We start from the raw sequence: 21,422 nt of genomic DNA, 5'->3' as shown, positions 1-21,422 counted from the left end.
TTGTCTTAGACTTCCGCTGGGGCGTCGCTTTAAAACTGTCGGGTAGTCATAACATCCGTCACCTAAAAATGCGAAACGCATGGAAAACACACGAGAACACGCAGCGTGAAGATGACAAACACCCCGCAAACCGGGAGCAGGGAGCACCGTCCCAGCTGACGGAGGGCAGGTGACGAGCCCACAGGCGACGGTGGGTGGCCGGGCGCGCGGCCCCCGAGGCCGGGGACAAGGCCGCGAGGTCACGCCGTGCCGGGGGTGCTGCTCAGGGCGACCGACCGCTCGAGAAAGTAAAGTAAAGTAAAAGACATGCGGCCGGGACAAAAATAAAAAAACGGGACACCGTCCCCGTTCGCAGAGGCGCTGAGGCTCGGGCGGCGGAGGCACCGAGGGCTCCACCGGAACGCTGCTCGAACTGACAAGCACATCCAGCGAGTCCGCGGGATCTAACGCCAACATACGAAAACGAACCGTATTTCTACATGAAAATACATGTAAATGTATTACGATGAACAGCCTGGCAGTGAAATTTACTGAGCGATTCCACTTGCCACGACGTCAAAAAAACATAAAACACTTTGGAATAAATTTAACAAAAGTAGTGAAAGATTTGTACTTGCAAAACACAACTGTGTTGAAAGAAACTAAATAATCTAAATAAATGGAAAGACACCCATGCTCATGAGTTATGAGAGCTAATACCGTTAAGACAGGAATACTCCCCCAAATTTATCTACGGATTCAATGCAATCTTAATCAAAGCCCCGGCTGATGCCTTTGCAGACACTGACAAGCCACGTCGAAGAGCCAGGGACCCCGGACAGAGAGTGACGTTGGAGCCCTCGTACCTCCCGATTCCACGGAACGCTGCCAAGCTACAGCAACCGCGCCCGTGGACCCCGCGTGCGGACTGACAGAGATCCGTGGGAGAGGAGCGACAGTCTAGTGATGGCCCCGCGGGTCTGCGGCCGGCGAGGGCACCCAGACCCCTCAGTGGGAGGAGGACGGGCCTTTCAAAGCACGGAGCTCGGCCGACTGGGGAGCGCGTGCCGGAGACGAGAGGGACCCCTGCCGCACTCCAGACACAAGGCCTGAGAAAGGTGAGCTGGCTTCGTGGGCACGACAGACGTTTGCGCGTCCGAGGGCACCACCGGGCTGGAGGGACGCGTGCACGCCACACAGACGAGACCTGCGTCTACGCCTACGCGAAGCACGCCGGCAACTCAACCATCGAGACACAAAAGCCAAACGTTGCTCTACGTGGGGAAAGCGCGCTCCAAAGCAGAGACGCGAGCGTCCGGCGCACACGTGGACGCGCTCGGCACGCCACGCGCCCCCGGGGGAAGCGCATCGGGGCCACGTGGACGGCACCTCGCGCCCGCCGGAGCGGCTGGGAGGGGAGACGACGGAGCAGAGACTCGGGGCGGGCACGGAACGGGCGGCCTCCACGGGGAAACGGGGAGCCGGGCGCGTGCCCCGGAGAAACGGAGGCTCGGCCCGCGCACCCCGAGGGCGTTCACTGCGGCCGCGAGGTGGAGACGGCTCCATGTCAGCACAGGAGGCGGGGACGAAATCGGCCTTCCCAGGAGAGCGAGGCGCCGACGCACACCCTTGGAAACACGAGGCTCGGCGGGAAACGCCGCGCGCGGAAGGCCACGCGCCACGCGTCACAGAGGCGGAGCCGACCAGTGCCCGGCGCTGCGAGCAGGGGCAGCAGGGCGCGCGGGGAGGGGAGGGGAGGCCGGAGGGGCCGGGGCACCAGGGGTGGGGGGGGGCCGGAGGGGCCGCCCGCGCGGCGGGGTTTCCGTCTGGATCGGTGGAACGGCCTACAAGCCAGGCGGATGGCTGCGCGGCGCCCAGTGCACCGAACGCTGCGGCACGGGCAGTGCGCGGCGGACCTGGCGGCACGCGGCTTGCACCTCGAGCTGTCGTTTCGGAAAGAAAAAAACTACGGATGCAGCAAAAGGATGTTTTTAAAACTGTTTACTGGAAGGCGAGAAGAAGAGAAACGGAGAAACGACAACAAAAGAAAAGAGCAAAAAATGAAACGGCAAACTTTAGCCCCAACGTCTCAACGTCTCAATGTCTCAACGTGCTCCAGAGACTCAGGGTGGGCGGAACACAGCCCCAGAAACGCCGCGGCCCCGCCCACACACCTCGGCCCCGCCCATGCGCCGGTGGCCCCGCCCACGCGCCGCGGCCCCGCCCACACACCTCGGCCCCGCCCACGCGCCCACGCACCACGGCCCCTGCTCCTCTCCACCGCCCGCAACGCTGCGTCCCGGGGACAGACCACTTCTGCGTGTCTTTTCGCTCCGCACTTACTAGTCACAGCTGCACCAGACTCTACCATCAGCTCAAAATGCAGAGCCCTGAAAAAAACCGAAGAGTCGCTCTGCGTGTCACCATAAAACATCCAAAACCCTGGTCCCCTTCGCGACCCCGCATCAGTGCTCGGCTTGCTTACCTGAGCCCGTGTGGACAGCCGAGGACTCGTCATAGGGGGTCGAAACCGATCAGCGAGCAGAGTTTAAAACCCCAACTCCTGCTTCTTATTCGCACGCCCACGATGGGAGGTGTGTGTGTGCGTGCGTGTGCACGTGTGTCCCCGCATGGGGGCCCTGCCAGGTGCAGCCGGCTGCGCCCGAAGCACCGACGCTGGCGTGAGCCGAGCTGGTCCCCACTTCTTCCCCTTGTCGCCGGCGGCCCTCCTTGTCAGAGAGAAGTTGGTCACAGAAGTTAAAGGGCATAATTCGTACTGTGGGGACACCGTGAGGGCTGCGGTGGCCGAGAGGGGTGACCGCAGATCCAAGTTCGGCTGAACGCAGCCGTGTGCACGCGGGTTTGGGCCACGTGGTGCCGTAAATGTACTTCCCCCTCCTGGCGATTTTCTTAATGACGTCTGTTCTCCAGCTTAGGTCACTGTAAGATCACGGCACACAGTACTCAGGACATACAACACACATGTTCACCGGTGGGTACATCACGCCACGTCACCCGTGAGGCTCCCACGCAGCAGCTGGCCATTCGTCGTTCAGTTTGCAGGAGCTGACATCACGCTCGGATTTCCAACGGCCTGGGCTTGGCGTCCCTGACCCCGCACTGTTCGAGGGCCAACTGTGTGTCACAGGGGGCGTGTCCACAGTCACGGGGAAGAGAGGCACTTTGTCCGAAAGCGAAGAGTCGGGTCGTCCCAGTGTGTGAAAGAGGCCAGGAGAGAGATGCGGGAGGCGGGCCATCCCCGCGAACACCGCGTCCGAGACCAAGCCCCGAGGTGGTGCACGTCGGGCCAAGCGTGCTCGGTGCGTGTGGATGGGTTTGTTCACAAGGCGGTCCTCCTACAGTCAGGTGACGCGTCTTTGGGGCCAGCATTACACCCGGAAGCTGAGCCCGCCGCCGGCCCTGGGGGCCACCGGTGCCGCAGGGGAAGCCACCGGCCCCTGCGGGCGGCCCCGCGTGTGCCCGGAGTGGCTTCCCCCGCTCTGCACTGATGGGCACGTCCTCGACACTCGCTTTTCTTAAAGTTCTTCACACCCGAAGCAGCTTCACTTCCTCACAAAGCTGGCCCTGGTTTCTGAGATTGCTTAAGACGCTCTGCTGTCCCCTTGACTAACGGGCAGCCAGGCTCAGGCTGCTCACTGTCCTCCAGCGAGAGTCCACCTCCGATAACGACACCGCTTCACCCTTTCCGAATCAGACCCCGCGACAAAGAAGGTGGGGCCCGCTGCCCGGAGCGCCCCGGAGGCCTGTGTGCGCGTGAGGAGGCGTCCGGAGCGGCTTCGGTCGGGGCCCTGGGGTCACCCGATCCCTCCCGTGGGCCTCCTCTCCAAGGCGAGAAGCACCCACTAGTCCAGTCCGGAGCCAGCCTGCCGGGGTGAAGCGCGGACCGAGCACGACTCCCCCAGGCCCGTCTACACCTCCGGCTCACGTCCTCACTCTGCGGCCATAGCAGCCACAGCGGCCACGGTGTCACGCAGTGGCTCTGTGCAGGCGCTGACGCCCGCCAGGCCGGCGCGGTCCGTCCGGCGGCTTCTGCTCCCCAGAGGCCGGCAGCAGGGCTTTCCACACAGAGGGCCGCTGGACACTTGCCCATTCACGTCGCCCTGCCCGGGCTCAGCCCTTGGACAGCTGTCACCCCACAGGAACGCGGACAGGTGTCCAGATGCCTTCAGGCCCCTGAGGTCACAGGCCACTGACCATGGTCCACGCTGACCGCGATGAGGGAGAGCCGGCGGGTGATACGGGACCGTGCGGGTCTGCTCAGGGACTTCGGGGAGGTTTTCCCTCCTCCTCCTCCACGCAGCCCTGGCTCTGCACGTGCACTGGGCTCGGCAAACATGGGGGCGTTTGCGCACGGCGCCTCCTCCCAGGCTCGGGACCAGCCCAGGCCACGGCAGCGGTCCCCCGGGCATGGGGCCCGCTACACCCAGACCCAGCCAGACAGGCTGACCGTGCGCAGAGAACGTGGGGCCCCGCGGGGGAGCCCAAGGACATAACGGGGTGGGGGGGGTCACCCCTGGAGCCTTGGCACTGCGGCCGCACCCCAGGGCCCTCCCGGCTGGGGCACGATCCGGTCACAGAGGGCACTGCTAAGACCGATGACCACAGAGACCGCGGTGACCATGTCCTTCCTGTGCGGCCAGAGCGCCCGCCTCGCAGGCCCTGAGGGATGACGTCACATCGCTGATGCCGAGTCCATCCCAGACTCTGTGACCGGTTTTCTCTCAGATCTGCGCCCTAAAGAGATGCAACTGGCGACCGGAACCCCGAAGGGTATGGTTTCCTGGCCCCGTGGGACATTAAGCAATTCTGCAACTAACTGAACAGTCTGAATCCAAAATTCTTCCTTCAGTGACTAGAAACACTCAGTTCCTTAAACGCTCTAAACCAGCGTTCCTGCCGAAACCGTGGGCTGCCACTCAGTCTTAAGAGGAAGTCCCGACACCGGCCATGGCACGGCTGGACCTGGAGGACACGGTGCTCAGTGAAGCGAGCCGGTCACGAACGGGCACGTCCCGTGGGACCCACTCACGGGAGGTCCCCAGAGGGGTCAGACCCACAGAGACAGGAAGTGGGCAGTGGGGCTGGGGGTGAGAGTTTAATGGGGACAGAGTTCCAGCTGGGAAGACGGAAAGTCCTGGAGGGGACGGTGGTGACGGCCGCACACAGTGTGACTGCGCCGGATGCCACTGGGCTGTGCGTGCCCTCACCCTGGTGGAGATGGTCGATTTCACGCTACGTATATTTTATCACGGTTAAAACTTTACCTCATACGGGTGAAAGGCACAAAAGTCAGGCCTCGAGAACAGAAGAGCTACGTGGCCTTCGGCGAAAAGCTCCCAACAGCCCACAGACACCACCCACCATCGAGGCAGTTGCTGACAAACTGGATTTCAGTGAAATCCAGACTTCAAAAGGCCTCCATCATCCTGTGAAGCGAAGGCTGGGTGGTCAGCACAGCTGAAGAATCTGCAAGTCGATCAAGAAAGGGAAGCTCGGAAAGAATGGGGGCGGGGGCCCGGCACCTGCAGGCCAGACGTCCAAGTCCAAAAGGCACAGTCCTCGCTGCAGAAGGCAGGCTGGGCTAAGGAGACCAGGAGGGTCTGCCAGCGTGGTGGGCGGGGTCAGCTGCAGGCAACTGCTCCCGCTGATCACCCCCCCCCCCACACACACACACCCCCAGGTCCTACTTCCAGGCTGGAAGCAGGTGTCATACTAGCCAGCCGGCTGGAAGTAGAAGGCCCCAAGGGCCCAGAGGACAGATAAGATCCTGAAGGAGTGGAGGAGTCCCCAGGGAACACCTGCCCCAGGGCACACCTGCACACCTGTGAGTCCCAGGGCTGGAAGCTGGCGGAGGGGCTGGGCTTGCCCTGACCTTGCCCTTGCCCTCCCCCGGGTCTCAGGCAGTAAGCATAGGCGAAGCCTGTGCTCAAGGCCTGTGCTCGGGGTCTGCGCTCCCAGCAGGCGGGGTGTGCGCGCACCTTTGCAGGCTGCGGGGCCGAGCTGCTGACAGCAGCACTTGCAGGGCGACCCAAGGGGAGGGCAGCAGCCTGGGCACTGGCTGTGAAGCTGCTCGTCACAACGTCACAGCGGTGCCTTCCGAGGAGAAAGTCCGGTTAATGCTATCCCTCTGTTAACGGTTTTTTATCATAGAATTTTCAGTGTTATGTCTAAGCAACCTACGCACAAGTTTCAAAACCCTCTGGACCTTGGTCATGGCTTTGCGAGCTTAGGGCAGAGCATGAAATCCACGGGCCCCCACACCTCGGCTCCGTCCTGGGCATAAGGTGGGCGACGGGGGCCGGGGGGCCGCGTGGGACCCCCAGACACAAGCGGCCTTGGCCGACCACAGGATCTGCCGGCTGTCACCTCTGGCTTCTAGACTGGGGACGCTCCCCACCAGCGCGAGGCTGGACCCCGGGGCTGGCCGGCAGAGCAGAGCCTGCACCCCAGGACGCCCTTGGCCGTGTCCTTCAGCCTGGGGCTGTGTCAGGGTACAGCCTGGAGGCAGGGAGCAGCCCAGGGCCGGGGACCCCGGCCCGCCCTCCTCGCCTCTGGTTGGACTGGACGGATGACGAGGGGCGGGGGAGGCCCAGGTCCACACACAGGGGGGCGCACCTGGAGCTGCGACCCCTCCTCCCTCCATCGCCCCATGGGGCCCTTTACAGGGGGCCGGCACCCCCAGCACCCCCAGCACCCGCAGCTCGCTCGCTGCAGCGGGTCTTAAACATCATCATCAGCTCCACGTCACGCGTGAACCGTCCCCGGTCCAGACGGCACAGCGCGTGCTGCGCGGGGCTCCTGCTTGCACTGTTGTTCTGGGGGGACGACCAGGTATGGGGGGGTCTCCTCTCAAGACGCATGGGGGCCCTGATACCTGAAGCAGACGGGGCACAGGAGAGGATACCAGCCAGGCCCCTGAGCCAGGCGGCTGCAGGGGACGCAAACGGGGGGCACGGGAAGGCCGGCACTGAGAAGGAGCGCGGCCAGCACTGGCGTGAGGCTGGGCTTTTGAACACGGAGCGAGCGAGCGGCCACACTGCCCGTGCTCCCCGGACAAGAGCACTCTGGGCCCAGGCCGCACCGAGCTATCTCTGTCACGGGCAGCTGTGGCCCCGCCCCACATCGGCCTGGGCCGGAGCCAGCGTGAGCGGAGGGCTGGGCCTGGGGACGGGCCTGGGGATGGGCATGCGGAAAGCCTAGGGTGCCCCCCGGCCCCCGCAGGAGGCACAGGGACCCCTAACCCTGGCTGTGGTGGCGCAGATGAACGGAGGGGGCAGAGGCACTGACCTGGGACCCCACGGCCCCGGGCCAAGGACCTCAAACACCCTCCGGGAAGAGAAACATGTCCATCCGGGCTCATAGATCCCGGAACCAACAAGGGCCCCGGCGGAGTTCCCGAGGGGGTGGGGGACCCGGTCGGCACCCCCGGCCCTCCCAGGCCCCCAGCAGACGGCGTCCACGTGTGCACTCGGCGGAGCTAACGAGCTAACCAACGAGGCACCTGCACACGCCCCTGGCCAGGCAGCCCGGTGGCCACAGGGGTCAGGACAGGGGCGGGCAGACGCCCCCGCCCGGCCCTCCGGCACCGCTCCCGCGGGCGGCGTCCGGGAAGGCGGCTCGGGCCGCGGCTCGGCCCGCGGCCTCCACTGCGGCTCTGACGAGCTCCCTGGTGAGGCTTCTTGGAAATCAGCGTCTGTAATGTAATCACAGCTGCGGGCCTGGACAAGCCCGTGCGCGGCTCGCTCCGTTATAATTATTACGAAAGCGCAGTGAAGACATAGCCAGAGGAACCGAAACCTGGGGGACACCTAGGCCCCCCCCGGGCCACGCCCTCGCCCGCCACCCCTCCCCCCCGCCCCTGCCCCTCCCTGCTGGTTCCCGGTGGAGCCGCCCCGCTCCAGGTAAGCTGGCAGTGCCAGGGCGGGTGCAGCTGGTGACCGCGGCCGCCCTGGGCTCCCGCTGTCTGTCCCACACGGGCCCACCAGCGGCAGCACCCCGGAACCCCAGAAAACCACCCCTGTGCACCGGTGCCCCATGCCCCGCTCTGCTCTGCGACCCGACCCCTCTGGGCCCTGTTCCCTCCCGTGGAGACGGGGGGCAGGGGAGTCAGGCACTGCCCACAGGCCCTCGGTCCTGGCATGACTGGCCAGCAGCTCTGGGCCACCTCTTCAGAAGCAAGGCCAGCGCCACCCAGGACACCGTGCAGGGTGGGGGGGAGGGGCGTCTCCTCGAAGCGGCCACAGGGCTCTGATGACAGGGGAGAGGCCGGCAGTGCCATTCCGAGCCCCTGCCCCGTGCCCTCCGGCTGCTGGCAAGGCCTCGTGCCCCCATGCCTGTGGCACACCCATAGGGGCCCCCCGACTCCCTGGGGAATGCTCAGCAGTGACGCGCCCCCCTGTAGGGCGCCTGGCAGGGCCCCCGCCTGCCACCGGGCAGCACCTCCCCTGCTGGCACCCCAACCCCAGTCCTGAGGCCCCCTGGCCCCCACGGACAGGCCGGTGTGCAGAGCTGAACCCTCGGCCTTCGCGCTGTGTGCCCAGTGCACACAGGGTGGGGCGGGCTCCCAGCCAGAACGGTGCCCCGGCCGACCCCGACCCCGCCGACCCCGCCCCCGGCGTCTGGTCCCCCCGCCGGGGAAACCAGAGGCCCCCCCGCAAGCGGCTGGCTCTTTTGCTCGTTCTGCCCCCCGTGCAGCCCACGCCGGGGATGTCGCGTGGACGGCCTCCGACCCGTCAGGTTTCCAAGCGAGAGGGGTGAGCCTCAGCGCTTTACAGCCACCGCGACTCCTGCCCACGCGGCCGCCATGAAACGCGACCCCCCTGACCCGATGTGGACACCAGCCCTGCCGGAGGGTGGACACCTCAGGCCACCGGCCCCAGCGCCTGCGACAGAGCCAGCCTGCCCGACCCCTCGCAGCCCCCAGCAGAGACCGGACAGGAGGTCAGGGCTGGGGGCCCAGCGGGAGACGGGGGGACACAGGACAGCTCACTGCTCTGGGACCAGGGGCGCGGGAAGGAAGAGAAGGGGGACAGGGCGGGCGGACAATGTGGCCTTCGCTCCTGCACTGGGCTGACTAGGTCCCCCCCAAATCCACGTCCACCCAGAACCTCTGAACGTTACATGAAACTAAGGCCTTGGCCGATGGCATTGGTCAGGATGCGGTCCCACGTGACTGAGGGTGAGCGCTAAAGCCAACGGCTACTGTCCTCCTGAGAGGGACACGCGGAGGAGGCGAGGGTGGGAGCAGAGTGGCCAGGAGGCAAAAGGGACCGTCCCCGAGCGCCTCCGCAGGGAGTGCGGCCCTGTGACATGCTGACGTGGGGCTTCAACCAGGACGGCACACCCTCCTACTCTCTAGACTGCCTGGTCTGTGGTTTCTTCCACGACCCCCACCCCACCGACCCTGACCTTGACCCCGCCTCCGAGGGAACGGGACACGCTGGCTTCGCACAGGTCTGCTCGGGCTCAAACGACGTCCGTCCACTGAGAACCAGGATGGCCCAGGAGCAGCTCGGGGCTGAGGAGGCCGCTCCCCCAAGCTCGGGGGCAGGAGGGGCGCCGGATTGGGCACAGCCCCTATGACCTCCCCACACGCAGCCCGGCACTGGGCTCAGAGCCTCTGGACTCAGGACGCTGGACAGGCACGGCCGCTGGCCAGCCAGGATGAGACCTGTCCTCAACGTCACTCATTCAGGTCCCTCGTCGCTGGGCACTCAACGGTCCTCGCTCCTAGGCCCAAGGCCCACGTCCTTGCACGCGCACAGGGTCAGGTGCGGCCCGCCTGCTCCCCGCCCCGCCCCAGCATCCGGTCCTGCCCTGGCCCCCCGCCGTGACCACGGGCCCGGCTGGTACCAGCTGTTTAGGAAACACAGGCGTCGGACAAAACTCCCCCAGAGTGACCACGACAGGACAACAGGACAGTCACATGGCCGTGACGTGGCTGCCCGAGACACACTGCTGTGCATCACCAAGCAGCCTCAGCCCGACCCGGATGGGGGCGTTCTGAAAACTGGCCTAGACTCCAGAGTCCAGGTCACGAGAGGCGAGGAAAGACCACGGAACCTTCCAGATGGAAGGAGCCCAACAGACACGAGACTCAAAACCACGCATATCCACATCCACAGGAACAAAGAGGAACATAGCTCACGGGCCATCAACAGAGGGATGGACAAGCCAAATGGGACCCAGCCACGTGGCGGACTGTCACTCAGCCTTAAAAGGAAGGAAGTCTCGACACCGGCCACGGCGTGTATGGACCTGGAGGACACGGCGCTCAGTGAAGCGAGCCGGTCATGGAAGGACACGTCCGGGTGACCCCACTCACGGTGGTCCCCAGAGGGGTCAGATCCACAGAGACAGGAAGTAGGCGGGGGGGGGGGGGTCGGGGGAGGGGCCGGGAGTGAGAGTTTAACAGGGACAGAGTTCCGTTTGGGAAAATGGAAAGTTCTGGAGAGGATGGTGGTGACGGCCACACACAGTGTGACTCTGCCTGATGCCACCGAGCTGTGCGCTCACCCCTGGTTAAATTGGTCGATTTTCTGTATCAGTAACTACAATTTTTTAAATTAACATTTTAAAAGCAGACCTGACAGGTGCCTGGAAAGTGAGTCCACCCGATCGTCCAGCTGTCAAGGTTGTCGCGGTGAAAGCTGGCCGGGCGGTCGGCGGGCAGCCGGGCTGTCCGGCTCTCGGTGACCGCAGGGCTGTGCGGGTGGACAGCGGGCAGCCCTCGTTTCAGTGGGACACCGGGAGTTTGCAGGACTCACTCGCTCCCAGATGGTTCTGCACAGAGGTCTGGTTCGGTACGCGGTTTCTCTAAGTTAAACGTCTGTTTGTTACGTTTCCTTAGACACCAGAGCCAGTGTCCCCTGCTGCCCGTGCTGGGCGGAGGGCGGGGCACGACACCTGCCCCATGACCGCTGGACCTGCCTGCCCAGGAGGCCGCCTTCCGGGACCGTTGGGCTGGAGCACATGGTCGCTGTGCCCCCCGCCCTGGAGGAGGGCTGCCTGACCCTGGAGCCCCGATCCTCAGCCAGACCTCTAAACCCTTCAGGAGCGCACCCCTGAGTATGGCTGGCCTTCTGGGCTTGAGCAGCAGAGGCCCCGTGTCCGGAGTGTGATGGGACAGGGGACGGGGGGGACACCCCGAACACCCAGAGGCCCCCAAGCGCAGGCAGGGACCGACTCCGGGGTGTTTGGCAGGGGCCCTCCATTCTCCCAGGCGATCGGGACTCTGAGCAGAGGCCCACGGCACCCCCATGGGGTGGCCCCCACGACCTCTGTGGCCGGGCCGGTGCAGGAGCTTGTTCTGCTCGGCTTGGAGGGCTGGACGGGAGACCCAGGGGACTCCACTCCCCGCCAGGAGAGGCCCGAGGCCTCTGCCCCGCCCACCAGACCCAGCCCTGCTTCTCGGGGTCCTCGGTGAGCAGCAGGGCCCCCCGAGGTCTGGGCTGGTTTGGACCCCAAGGACGGCACTGCTCCTCGGCACCCCCACCCTGCGGCCTGGGGCCCCGTCCTGCAGCAGGGCCACCTGCCTTTCCCTCTGCCTGATTTCCTCATTATTTCCCCAAATTTCATGGTCTGACTGTCCTTCTTGGGGGACGGAAGAGAAACAGGACGGGGGCACGCGAGGGCCACGCGGCCGCGCGGCCAGGCCCGGCCCCGCTGGCCCCCGCTGTGGCTGTGCGCCCGGCCCCGCAGGCCCCTTCGCGTGACACGGACGGCCGACTAAACTGGGTTACGACAATTAACACAAATTCTGCCTCCTGTCCCCAAACTTACATAACGGCAGACACCGCCTCGGGAAGACGCTCCGCCGTCAGTGTCCCCGTTTCCTGCCCTGCACCCCGGCTCTGCTCCCGCAAGCAGAGCTGCTCTGGACTCCGCAGCCCGCGCGGGCCCTCGGCGCCCCGCACGGCGCTCGGTCCGGGTCTGGCCGCCCTCCCTCTGGGCAGCGCAGGGAGGAGCCAGACGGCTGTCTCAGCAAGGCCTGCCCCCACTTCCAAGACAGCCTCCCACCCCACCCCACCCCACCCCCTCCAGGCACTGCAGCATTCCTACGAGGCGCCCCTCCCCCGGGGCCGCCCAGGACCTCAGCGTGGACCTCAGTATGGGAACCGAGGTGAGCACACGGTCTTTCAGATGCAGTCAGCCGAGGACCGCAGGATGAGAAGGCCCTGGGTTAGGGAGGGCCCTATGCCCAACGACTGGCGTCCTGATAAGAAGAGGGACGTTTGGACACAGGCGCAGAGAGAAGGCACGCCAGTGACAAGGGACGCACAGATGGGAGTGACGTGTCTACAAGCCGAGGGACGCCAGGACGGCTGGCGCCACCAGAAGCTGGGCGAGGTGAGGTCTCCGCGAGAGCCCCGCGGAGGAGCCCGCCCCGCCCACGGCTTGGCTTCGGACCCGTGGCCTCCGGCTGTGGCGAGAGTCAGTGTGTTGTTTCAGGCCACAGATTTACTGCCACACGGACCCTGGGACAGTGACACAGTCCCTCAAAGCTCCAGGGTGCTCACAGGGCCACACCGTCCTTCCGGCCTGTCCCCTCCCAACAGGAAACAAACCCTGCTGCCCTCCTGGAGCTGACAGATCCACGGGAACCCCAAGACCAGCAGGTGCAAGGTAGGGGGGCAAGCCACAGCCGGTGGGGTGGGGAGCGGGCCTGGCAGGAAAGGGGGGAAAGCGAAGGCAGGTGCAGCCCCCTCCCTGCCCTCGAAGCCGAAACGCAGAGCCCACGAGGTGGCCTTTTTGGGGCCACTGTGGCGATGAGACATGGGGTGCACCCCGCTCGCTTCTCCTTCAAAGCTCGGTCTGCTTTCCCCACATCACACATGGGGACACTGAGGCTCAGGAAGGCCGCAGCGTTGGCCCAGGGTCCCACTGCAGTGCCACGAGGAGCGGGGTTCGAGTCACAAGACAGCGCTCCCCCCAAACCCCGGCCCTGTGGGCAGCGGCCACTCGGCTGAGGACGGCTCTGGATGGTCCCAGGAACTGTCCAGGCCCCGTCTAGTCCTCGCTGTCGGCAAGGCGCTGTCTGCTCCTGAGTGGCCTGCGGGGTGACAACCCACGCCAGGCACCCTGCTCCCCGACCTCACCGTTCACTTTAGCGGCAAGTGCAGGTGTGCGACCCGAGGACCGAGGGCGGCTGGCACGGCGGTGGGCATCGGGGGCAGCACTCGGCCTCTGCGGCTGACAGTGGACGGCGTCTCTGAGTGCCCATGAACGGTCCTCCCACTGTGTGGGGTCGGGGACGTCGTCACCCAAAACTAGCCCTGTGCAACTCCACCATTACAGGGAGACAGTGCATTCGGTCAGAAGAGCCTTAAAGCTGCTCTCCTGCAGCCCCCTCCCCAGCTGGGGAGCTGAAGGGGGGCACTTCTCTTGGTAAAGAAGGGGGCCGCCTTCAGACTCTGCCCTGCCCCCCGCAGCCATCGTTTTCCCCTGGGGCTGCCGCAGCCCTGCAAGCTGCAAAGCCAGGTGTTAAGTCGGTCAATAGGACCGTGGAGGTCCTCAGGGATTGACGCGGGGAGCTCATGAGTCCCCAGGTCCAGTCACTCCCAGGGCCTGTCACTGTTAACTAAAACTGACCTCAGTTAAGGACCACACCCGCCTGCCAGGTCCCTGCACGGAGCCAACGCTCACTCAGGAAGCTTCCCGGACCTGGTGGCAGGCGAGACGAGGGCCCTGGGCCCCCGGCGCTCGCCCTGCTCCAGAGCCCCGTCTGCATCCCTCCTGCTCAGATGGCCCCCATGCCACGGAAAAGGGGTGAGGCCAGCTGTGGGGAGAGGGGACAGACTCCCCTCAGTGTCCTGAGACACAGCCCAGGGGCTGCTGTTCGGTGAGCCAGGGACGGCGTCGCCCCCAGAGGGACCCCCCCATTCGCATCCTGGGAGAAGGCTTCTAGCGGGCAATTTGCATAATATTCTTTGCAAGTTAATATCAGCCTCTGATAATGATCTCGACATAGCGTGGAGCGCTGAGGCGGCTGTTACAACACTAAGTAATCATATTTTAAATTATGTTTCCCTTTATAGAAAGGTGTTGCAAAAACACACAGACATGAAATCTGTCTGTTGCAGCCCCACCGCCAACCACCTGACCAGCTTCCCGGCCTGACGGTTGTGCCGGCAGCAGCACCGAGGCCCGCCAAAGCCGCCGCGCCCCGCGCCCTGCCCGAGCCTCGCCCAGGCCAGGGGGCCACCCACGTCTGAGCCCCCACTGGCTCCGGCCACAGTCAAGGGCAAGTCTGTGTGGAGACCTTCCTGGGGCTCCCTCCCCAGCCTCGCACCGGAGACCCCAGCACTCACAAGGCCAGGCCTCCACACAGTACGTGGGCCTGGACAGGGGCACACCTGTCACCCCTCACCATGGCACGTCTCGACCTCCTCTCCCCAGGATCGTGACTGCACCCCGACTCCTGCGCTCCCTGCCCGACTGTGGCCCGTGGCACGTCCCACAGCCTGGGAGCCAGACCCCTGGAAGGTGACATGGGGGGCCTGGCTGGGACCCGGAATACATATACTGCATTAAGCACAAGTTCATGCTCAGTGTCACCCTGGGGTGACAGCGGGGACAGGGCCCACATGGCACCGCGGGGAAGGAGAGAGGACAGGCCAGGAGCTTGCGGGGGCCGGCGGCTCAGGACGGGCCAGGGCGGTGGAGGGCCCGGCGCCCGCTCAGCTGGCCGGTGACCACGTCCCTCCTCCATGCCTTCCTCTGTGTCTAGGAGCTGAGGCCACCACTCAACCTCTATTTTCTTAAAAGCTTTTTTTTCCTTTTTTTTTTATTAAAAAAAAATCCAATTATAGCACAAATCTCTCAGCAGGGGTCAGTGTGGAACAAGGAGCCAAGTTAATGGACAGGACGCAGGCAAGATTAATGCCTAAAGGGTTTCAAAAGTTGTATGATGCAGATTTCATTAACATTTTAATTGTAATGTATCTTTTTAATCTTCTCTCACCCTAATGGCTTTATATCCAAAAAAAAAAAAAAAAAGGAATAAAAAACTGCTGACAACAACAAAAAGTATCAATATACAAAATTTAACAAAGGCGCTTAGCAGAGCAACGGAAACTAAATTAAACGAGCAAAACCGTGTTAACGTCGTGATTTTTCTAAGAGCACGAAAGTCCGGCGCACAGCAGAGGCGGCCACTTCTCCCGTCTCGGCACAGGGACAAGGACAGGCAAAGACCGGGCCGGGGCAGCTGCGGAGGGCCAGGGACCCCCGGAGGGGAGAATGACCCAGACCCAATTCCTTCTGCTCGAGCAGGGGTTGGGGGGCTTTCCTCCAGACACCCCGGCAGCCCCCCCTGCTCCCTGGCCAGACTCCAGAAAATACCCGTCTTCAGAAAATTCCAGCCACTGGGGCAGAAGCCCCCCAGGGCCGTGGGGATGGGGAGGGGACATCTCCTCTGTAACTAGGGGAGCCACTACAACCAGGGGAGACTTTTGTGGGGCGAGGGGTGGGGGCTGTGGACGAGCAGGCATCGCACCCCCAACGCCTGCAGTGAGGGGCCCCCGACAGCTCCGGCGGGGCAGCCACATGTTACTGCCTCCAATTTTCAAAGGTGTGTCTCCAGAATACACTTGGCTCTGACTGCCAAGGGCCCAGGAAATTTTTATTTTCAATCAACAAACACTCCTAGAGCACCCAGCCTGGGCCTACTGCTGTATCTGATGCTTCTTAGCAAATCCAGCACTCTTAGCACCTACCTCCTAGGTCCAGGCCAACCTCAGGGACCCAGTGGCTGAGACAGTGGGCCGGCCTACCCTGGGCAGGGGACATAGCCCCAGCAGCCCAGCTCACTGCTCACCCCAGTGACTATATATGGACACTTTCAGGCCCCTGCCGCCCCGCCCCGGCCCAGCCTGCTTCCCAGGAGCAGGGGCAGGCACTGGGCGGGGCCCAGGAGCTCCCAGCCCATCCATGGCCAAATGCCCTCCCTGCAGAGCCCAGGGCCGAGGGGGAGGGGCAGGATTCCTTCAGAGAGACCCAGAGCCAGCCTCTGCTCCCCACGGGCCAGAGAAGCGGCCTGGAGCAAAGTATGCCTCCATCCTCCCTGGAGACGGAGGAGCAGCCTCTCCTTAAAGGGGCGTGCAACCATGCTGGCTCCAGCCAGCTTCCTGGGAGGGGGCATGTTGAGAGGCCCTCAGGCCAAGCCCATCCTGCACAGAGGCCGCCCCCCCACATACACTGGGCCGCTAGCCACCAGCCTCCCAGCTCGGAATATGGAAGCTACTAAGTAGCATCCCAAGGTGCAGGCCGGGCCAGGCGAGGCACAGAGGGAGCCGTTACCCACCCAGACTCCCGGCCTTGGGCTGGCCGTGACCTGGGGGAGACTGCGGAGCTCCCACAGGACTGCCCCCTGCCTGGACATGGCCCGGCCAGCCAGGGGTGGGGCAGGGCCCAGAGAGCCCCCCTCCCTCGCCCTCCCTTCCCCTGCCAGGCCTTGATGGGTGCCCCCGTGCTCGTCCTGGGTGCTGCTCCCCGCTCTGCGGGTGCCAACCACAGGCCTCCAGAGCCCAGCTCCGAAGTTCTCGTCCCAGACACTTCAGACCCCTGTGTGTCCACCCCGCCGCCCCTCACAGAGACCCTCGCCCCAGGCCACCCGCTTCCGAAACCTGAATTTTAAAGACAAAGGCCAGAGGCTGAGGAGGAGGCGGCCCAGCTCCCAGGGCTCCAGCAGCTGCAGGTGGCACCGTGACATGCTCAGGGAGCCTGCGGCCAGCCCCTCCGCATGTTTTGCTAATGACCTCATCCCAGCCAGGCCTGGGGAGAATTTCGCTAAAGCAGAAGCAGCAGCACCCGGAGGTGAGCGGTGCCTCGAGCCCTGTTAAGTGGTTTTCCCAGGCGGCAGCCCAAGGCCAGGAAAGGCCGGAGGGCATGACCTTGCAGACACACCTGGGTGGCTGGGGAACTCAGAGGAAGAGGCAGCCAGGTGGGCAGGAGGGAGAAGTACGGGGGTCGTGATGGGGGCCACACACAGCTCCGAATCGGGGTGCAGACCCGAATGAAAGCCCTGGCTCTTAACCATTGTTCCCCGAGGGCCAGTGCTCACCTCAGGGAAGGCGGGGGGCAGGGGCTGGAAAAGCACACCACACAGGAAGGGGGTGCCCAGCAAGGGCACGGCACGCACACCCTACGGGCAGGCGGCCTGGCCGGGACGGCTCAAGGCCCAAGCGGGCCAGCCCTAAACGGGTCCCGCTGCCCACGCCAGCCGCCGGACAGGCCCCAGACCCACCCAGACCTTACCAGCATCTCGGTGGGGCAGGCTCTGGGCAGCCCCTGCCCGCCAGGAGCAACTCTGGGCCTAGCCAGCGGCCGCTGGCACCTGTCCCTGCGTTGGAAACACCTCTCAGTGGTACCACACTACAGGGCTTTGTTCCCCATCGAAAGAGCAGGCCTGGAAGGCCAGCCCCAGATTCCTCGGCCCTGGGTGCCCCTTGGGGACACTGGCCCCAGGAATGAGCCGGGCCCAGACCTGCCCAGTGCACTGGGGGTGCAGAGGCGGCCCTGGTCCTCATGAGAGCGTGCTGGTGCTCTGCAGTGACTGCGGACACCCGCCACACTGCGCCCAGCCACGGCGGCCCGCGGCCCACGGCCCGGGACGGCACGAGCCGGGAGGGCGCAGGACGAGGCAGGGCCCCGGGGACGGAAGGGGGCATTTCGGGGTGGTGCAGGCGCAGACCGGACCTGCTGACGTGGGCTGCAGGGAACAGGCCCAGTGGCTGAGGTCTGGCCCTACTCACGTCCTGTGCAGCCTGCCCCCCAGCTCTGCATTCTCGGGGTGCAGGGGCTTCAGAGGAAAGGGACAGGGGCGGAGCCCTGGGATCATTCCTGAAAGGGCCAACGCCACAGTGCTTGCTCCATCCCTGGACTGCTACTGGGCGCCCCTCCCCCGCCCACCGCGGAGGCCAGGGAGCAGGCCGCTGGAGGCGACGAGGAACCCCGAAGGTGAGCTCAGCACGCACATCCTCACTGTCCCACGTACGTGCACGCTCAGGCTTTAACTGGAAAACAGGGAGAGGCTGGAAGGGTTCTGTAAGACGTCGCCCCGGGCCGGCCCCCAGAGAGCGCCCCGAGCGCTGTGGCTGTGACCCAGAAGCTGCAGGCGTCCCCACACGCAGGTGGCGGCCTGCGGTCCCCACCTTGGTTACGGCCCCGCACACTTTCTCCTCGCACCGCAGAGGGTGGACAGAGCCCTCACAGCCAGCACCGTCCCCGCCCTGGGTGTGACCACTGACAACAGATCTCTGGCCACCGGGAGGTGACAAGTGCTATCTCGTTCTCCTCCTGTGCTTCCTCCAGCTCAGCGAAGCCGCGGGGGGCCAGCCACCTTGGGGCTCGCCTCCTATTTCCTTGGCTCGGGCTCCATACGAGGTGCCACCCAGCAGCGGGGTGACCCGTGGGGAAAACACCGGCGGGCCTCGGGGGGAGACGGGCTGCCCCCGGTGGGCCCCGGGGAGAAGGGGAAGTGGTTTGCTGGAAGCTGGGAAGGCTGGCGGCGGCCTGACCCCTCACCAAGTCCTTCCTGCCGAGCCTCGTTTCCTGTCTGCAGAATGGGGTGGCTCACGGAAGCTGCCGCCCCTGGGGTCCTGCACGCCTTGCCACCACCCACCGTGTCACCTGCGCTGAGGACCGCCTCGTCCCCCTGTCATCATCTGGGCAAGCGGGACGGGGAGGGCAGGACAGACAGGCACAGGAAGCAGGAGGGGGGCTGCTGTCCCCCCCACTCCCCCCACCCCCGCCTGTGCTTGCAGGGTGATCGGGAGGGCAGGCTCCCCTAGAGCGAGCACAGAGGGCAGGAAGAATGGCTGCACGGCACCTCCGCCCCCAGGCCCCCATGGGACGCACTCCCGGGGCCCAACCGGTTCCAAGAAACACCACGAGAATGGAGGCAAAAGCCCGAGTGAGCAGAAGCCTTCGGTCGGAGGCCCTAAGAGGGGCGGGAAGGGCCCGGGCGGCTGCGGGAGGGCCTGAGCCTGGCTCCAGGGACGCTACCGACGGCGGCAAGCCCACAGGTTTAAAGGGCACCAGGAGAGAGTTGGCAACGCCAGCCCCAAGACCAAACTTCTCAGGAGCCCAAAAGAGAAGACCAGGCGGTGACCTCTGACCTCCTGACCCTCCACACCACCCACCGGCTCGGGTGCCCTCCTGGCGCCGTGGGGGGTGGGAAGCGGCTCAGGGCGCACCTGAGCTTCCCGGGGAAGGGGCTGGGCCCAGAGCCCCACGCGCGGCAGGGCCCGGCAGCGGAACGCAGGTGGGGAGTGCCCGCTGCGGCCTACCCCGGTTTGCCCCCGCCGGGGTCCGCACGAGGGGGCCCGGGGCAGTGATGCCCACGCAGGGGGCCCAAAGGGGCCCGGAGGGAGAGGTTCTAGGCTCAAGGTGGCGCAGCCGCGCGGCCGGCCTCGGACACCGGCCCGGGAGGGAGGGGTGTGTCCCCTGGGCCCTGGCCCGGGGCCAAACACTCCCGAGCCTCCCCACCCCCAGGGATGGGCTCTGTCAGCCCAGTCGGGGGGAGGGGGCGAGAGTCCGGAGAAACCCGGCGGGAGGGGAGACGCCCAGGGCTGGGGTCTGCCCGCAGCGCGCCGCCCGGGATCCCCGCTCGGTGGCACCGGGGTGCGGCCCGGCTCGGTTCGGTTCGGGGCGCCTCCCCCGGTCCCGGGCGCCGCGGCTGCCTCCGCGGGCCGACGCGCGGCGCGAACTTGGGCTGCGGGCCGGCGGCAGGCGCTGCGGCAGCCCGGGCGGCCGCGCCGCGGAGTTTGGGGAAGTGCGGCGGCGCCAAGCGGGGCGTACCTGCGGGCGCCCGGCCCGGTCCGGCCTGCGGCAGCGGCGGCCGCAGCGGCAGGAAGTGCTCCGGCGTCCGCGCGCTCCGCTCACATGGACTTTCTCCGGCCTCGCCCAGCACCGGCCGCACCGCGGGGCGGGGCGCGGGGGAGGCGCCGCCGGCCGGTTAAAGGGACAGCGCGCCGGGCGCGCGCGCGCTCGCCGCCAGGTGGGCGCCCGGGAGGGGCGTCCCGCGGCGGTGGGACTGCGGGCAGGCGACGGCGGACGCTGCGCCAGGGGGGTCCCGGAAGCGGGGGCCCCGGGCCGGGTGAGCGGTGGCCGCTCCCCGCCCCCGCTGCGCGCCGCCTTCTCGAGCTCCCGGCACCCGACCCTGCGCGGGGCACCGGGCCGGGCAGACGCGCACCGCGGCGCCGACCCACGGCCTCCCCGGCCCTCCGGCCACCGCACGGCCCCGCACAGCCCCGAGCGCCCCCCCCCCCGCCACGCCCGCCCGCTCTGGCCCTGGGGCGCCCCTCCCCGCGGCGGCCGCGTGCGCACCGAGCGGCCTCAGGGACGCGGCGCCGAGTGGGGCTGCCCGCCGCAGGGGGTGCGCGGCCTTGGCCAGCGGCGTGCGGGAGCGTCCTCGGGCGAACCGCGGGGCGCCGGCGCCTCCTGCGGGGGGCCAGGAACCACGAGATGCGGCCGGGGGGGCTGCTTCAGGCCCGGTGTGATCCGGGCGCCCTGGCTCCGGAGTCGCTCGCACTGCCCGCCTGTGGACAGAGGGAGTTTTAAAACAAGGACGCTGAAATTAAACCGGCCACGCACCCGAAGGGGCCCATAGTCGCCCCTACCTCGGTGGCCCGCACCCTCCCCTGGGGCCTGGACTTAGGACAGGCTGCAGTGGTCCCCCAGACTAGAGGCAGCCTGGCTCAGGGCATCCTCAAAGGGTCCTCTCAGGAAAATGGGCGACACTGGACAGCAATCCTGAGCATGGGGTGACTGGGAGGAGGGGTTCCCGTAGAGAGCAAGATGCCCGCCCACCACCCCAGAGCACTGTCTGGGCCCTTCCCGGGGTGGGAGGGTAAAGCCCTGCAGGACAATCAGCCAAGGTCATTTGCAGGACAAAGTCCGAAGGTGCACCTAGGATCAGTCCCAGGTCCTGGCCTCACACTAGGCCCTTGACCTTGGTCGTGGACTCGCCCCAATTCCTGCTCCAAGGTCTGCTCAGAAAATACTCCCCATCAGCTCACCTGTGCCTTGTTGCCCTCTGGGGGGACCAGCATGAGCTCAAGGACTCTGGGAGTGGCCCCAGAAGCTCCCGCACACCTAAACGCAGTCCCAGGACCCACCCCACAGGCCCAGCCCACTGCCGCTCCTAAGACCTCAGGGCACTGGGTCTGCTAGAGACACCAGCAGGTGGCTAGACATGTGCTTCTGTCCCAGGAGGTGAGAGAGACAGCGCCCCAGGGCTCTGGCCGGCCCCTCAGTGTGATTTAGGGTCTCAGGAGAACACAGTCTTCCGCGCCCCTGGGAAGCAGCTTCTACCAAAGACACCTGTGAGCAGACACAGGTGTTTCCAGCTGCTCCCGGCCCAGCCTCAGGAAGCCTTCTGCGAGGCCCGGAGCCCCTCCCCTGGCCAGGGCCGGGTCATG

At 65.8% G+C, this 21,422-nt stretch overlaps 1 protein-coding gene across 4 annotated transcripts in view; it reads right to left on the bottom strand.

The window, feature by feature from the left end:
- Nucleotides 1-19,911, bottom strand: part of NACC2 (NACC family member 2) — a 60,289-nt gene extending 40,378 nt beyond the window's left edge. Inside the window, exon 1 of one of the 4 annotated variants that reach the window (XM_036239281.1) lies at nucleotides 19,801-19,911. The gene's annotated coding sequence lies outside the window, so the exon portion shown is untranslated. Of the gene's footprint in view, nucleotides 1-2,464; nucleotides 7,817-10,585; nucleotides 12,007-15,716; nucleotides 19,600-19,800 lie in introns of those variants that run through there. The other 3 variants (XM_036239283.1, XM_016153031.2, XM_036239282.1) reach the window with 3 other exon arrangements.
- Nucleotides 19,912-21,422: the final 1,511 nt, after the last annotated feature.

This window comes from Rousettus aegyptiacus, unplaced genomic scaffold, assembly GCF_014176215.1.
Source record: "Rousettus aegyptiacus isolate mRouAeg1 unplaced genomic scaffold, mRouAeg1.p scaffold_m13_p_3, whole genome shotgun sequence".
Lineage (NCBI taxonomy): Eukaryota > Metazoa > Chordata > Mammalia > Chiroptera > Pteropodidae > Rousettus > Rousettus aegyptiacus.
This window is presented reverse-complemented; position numbering and strand designations above follow the sequence as displayed.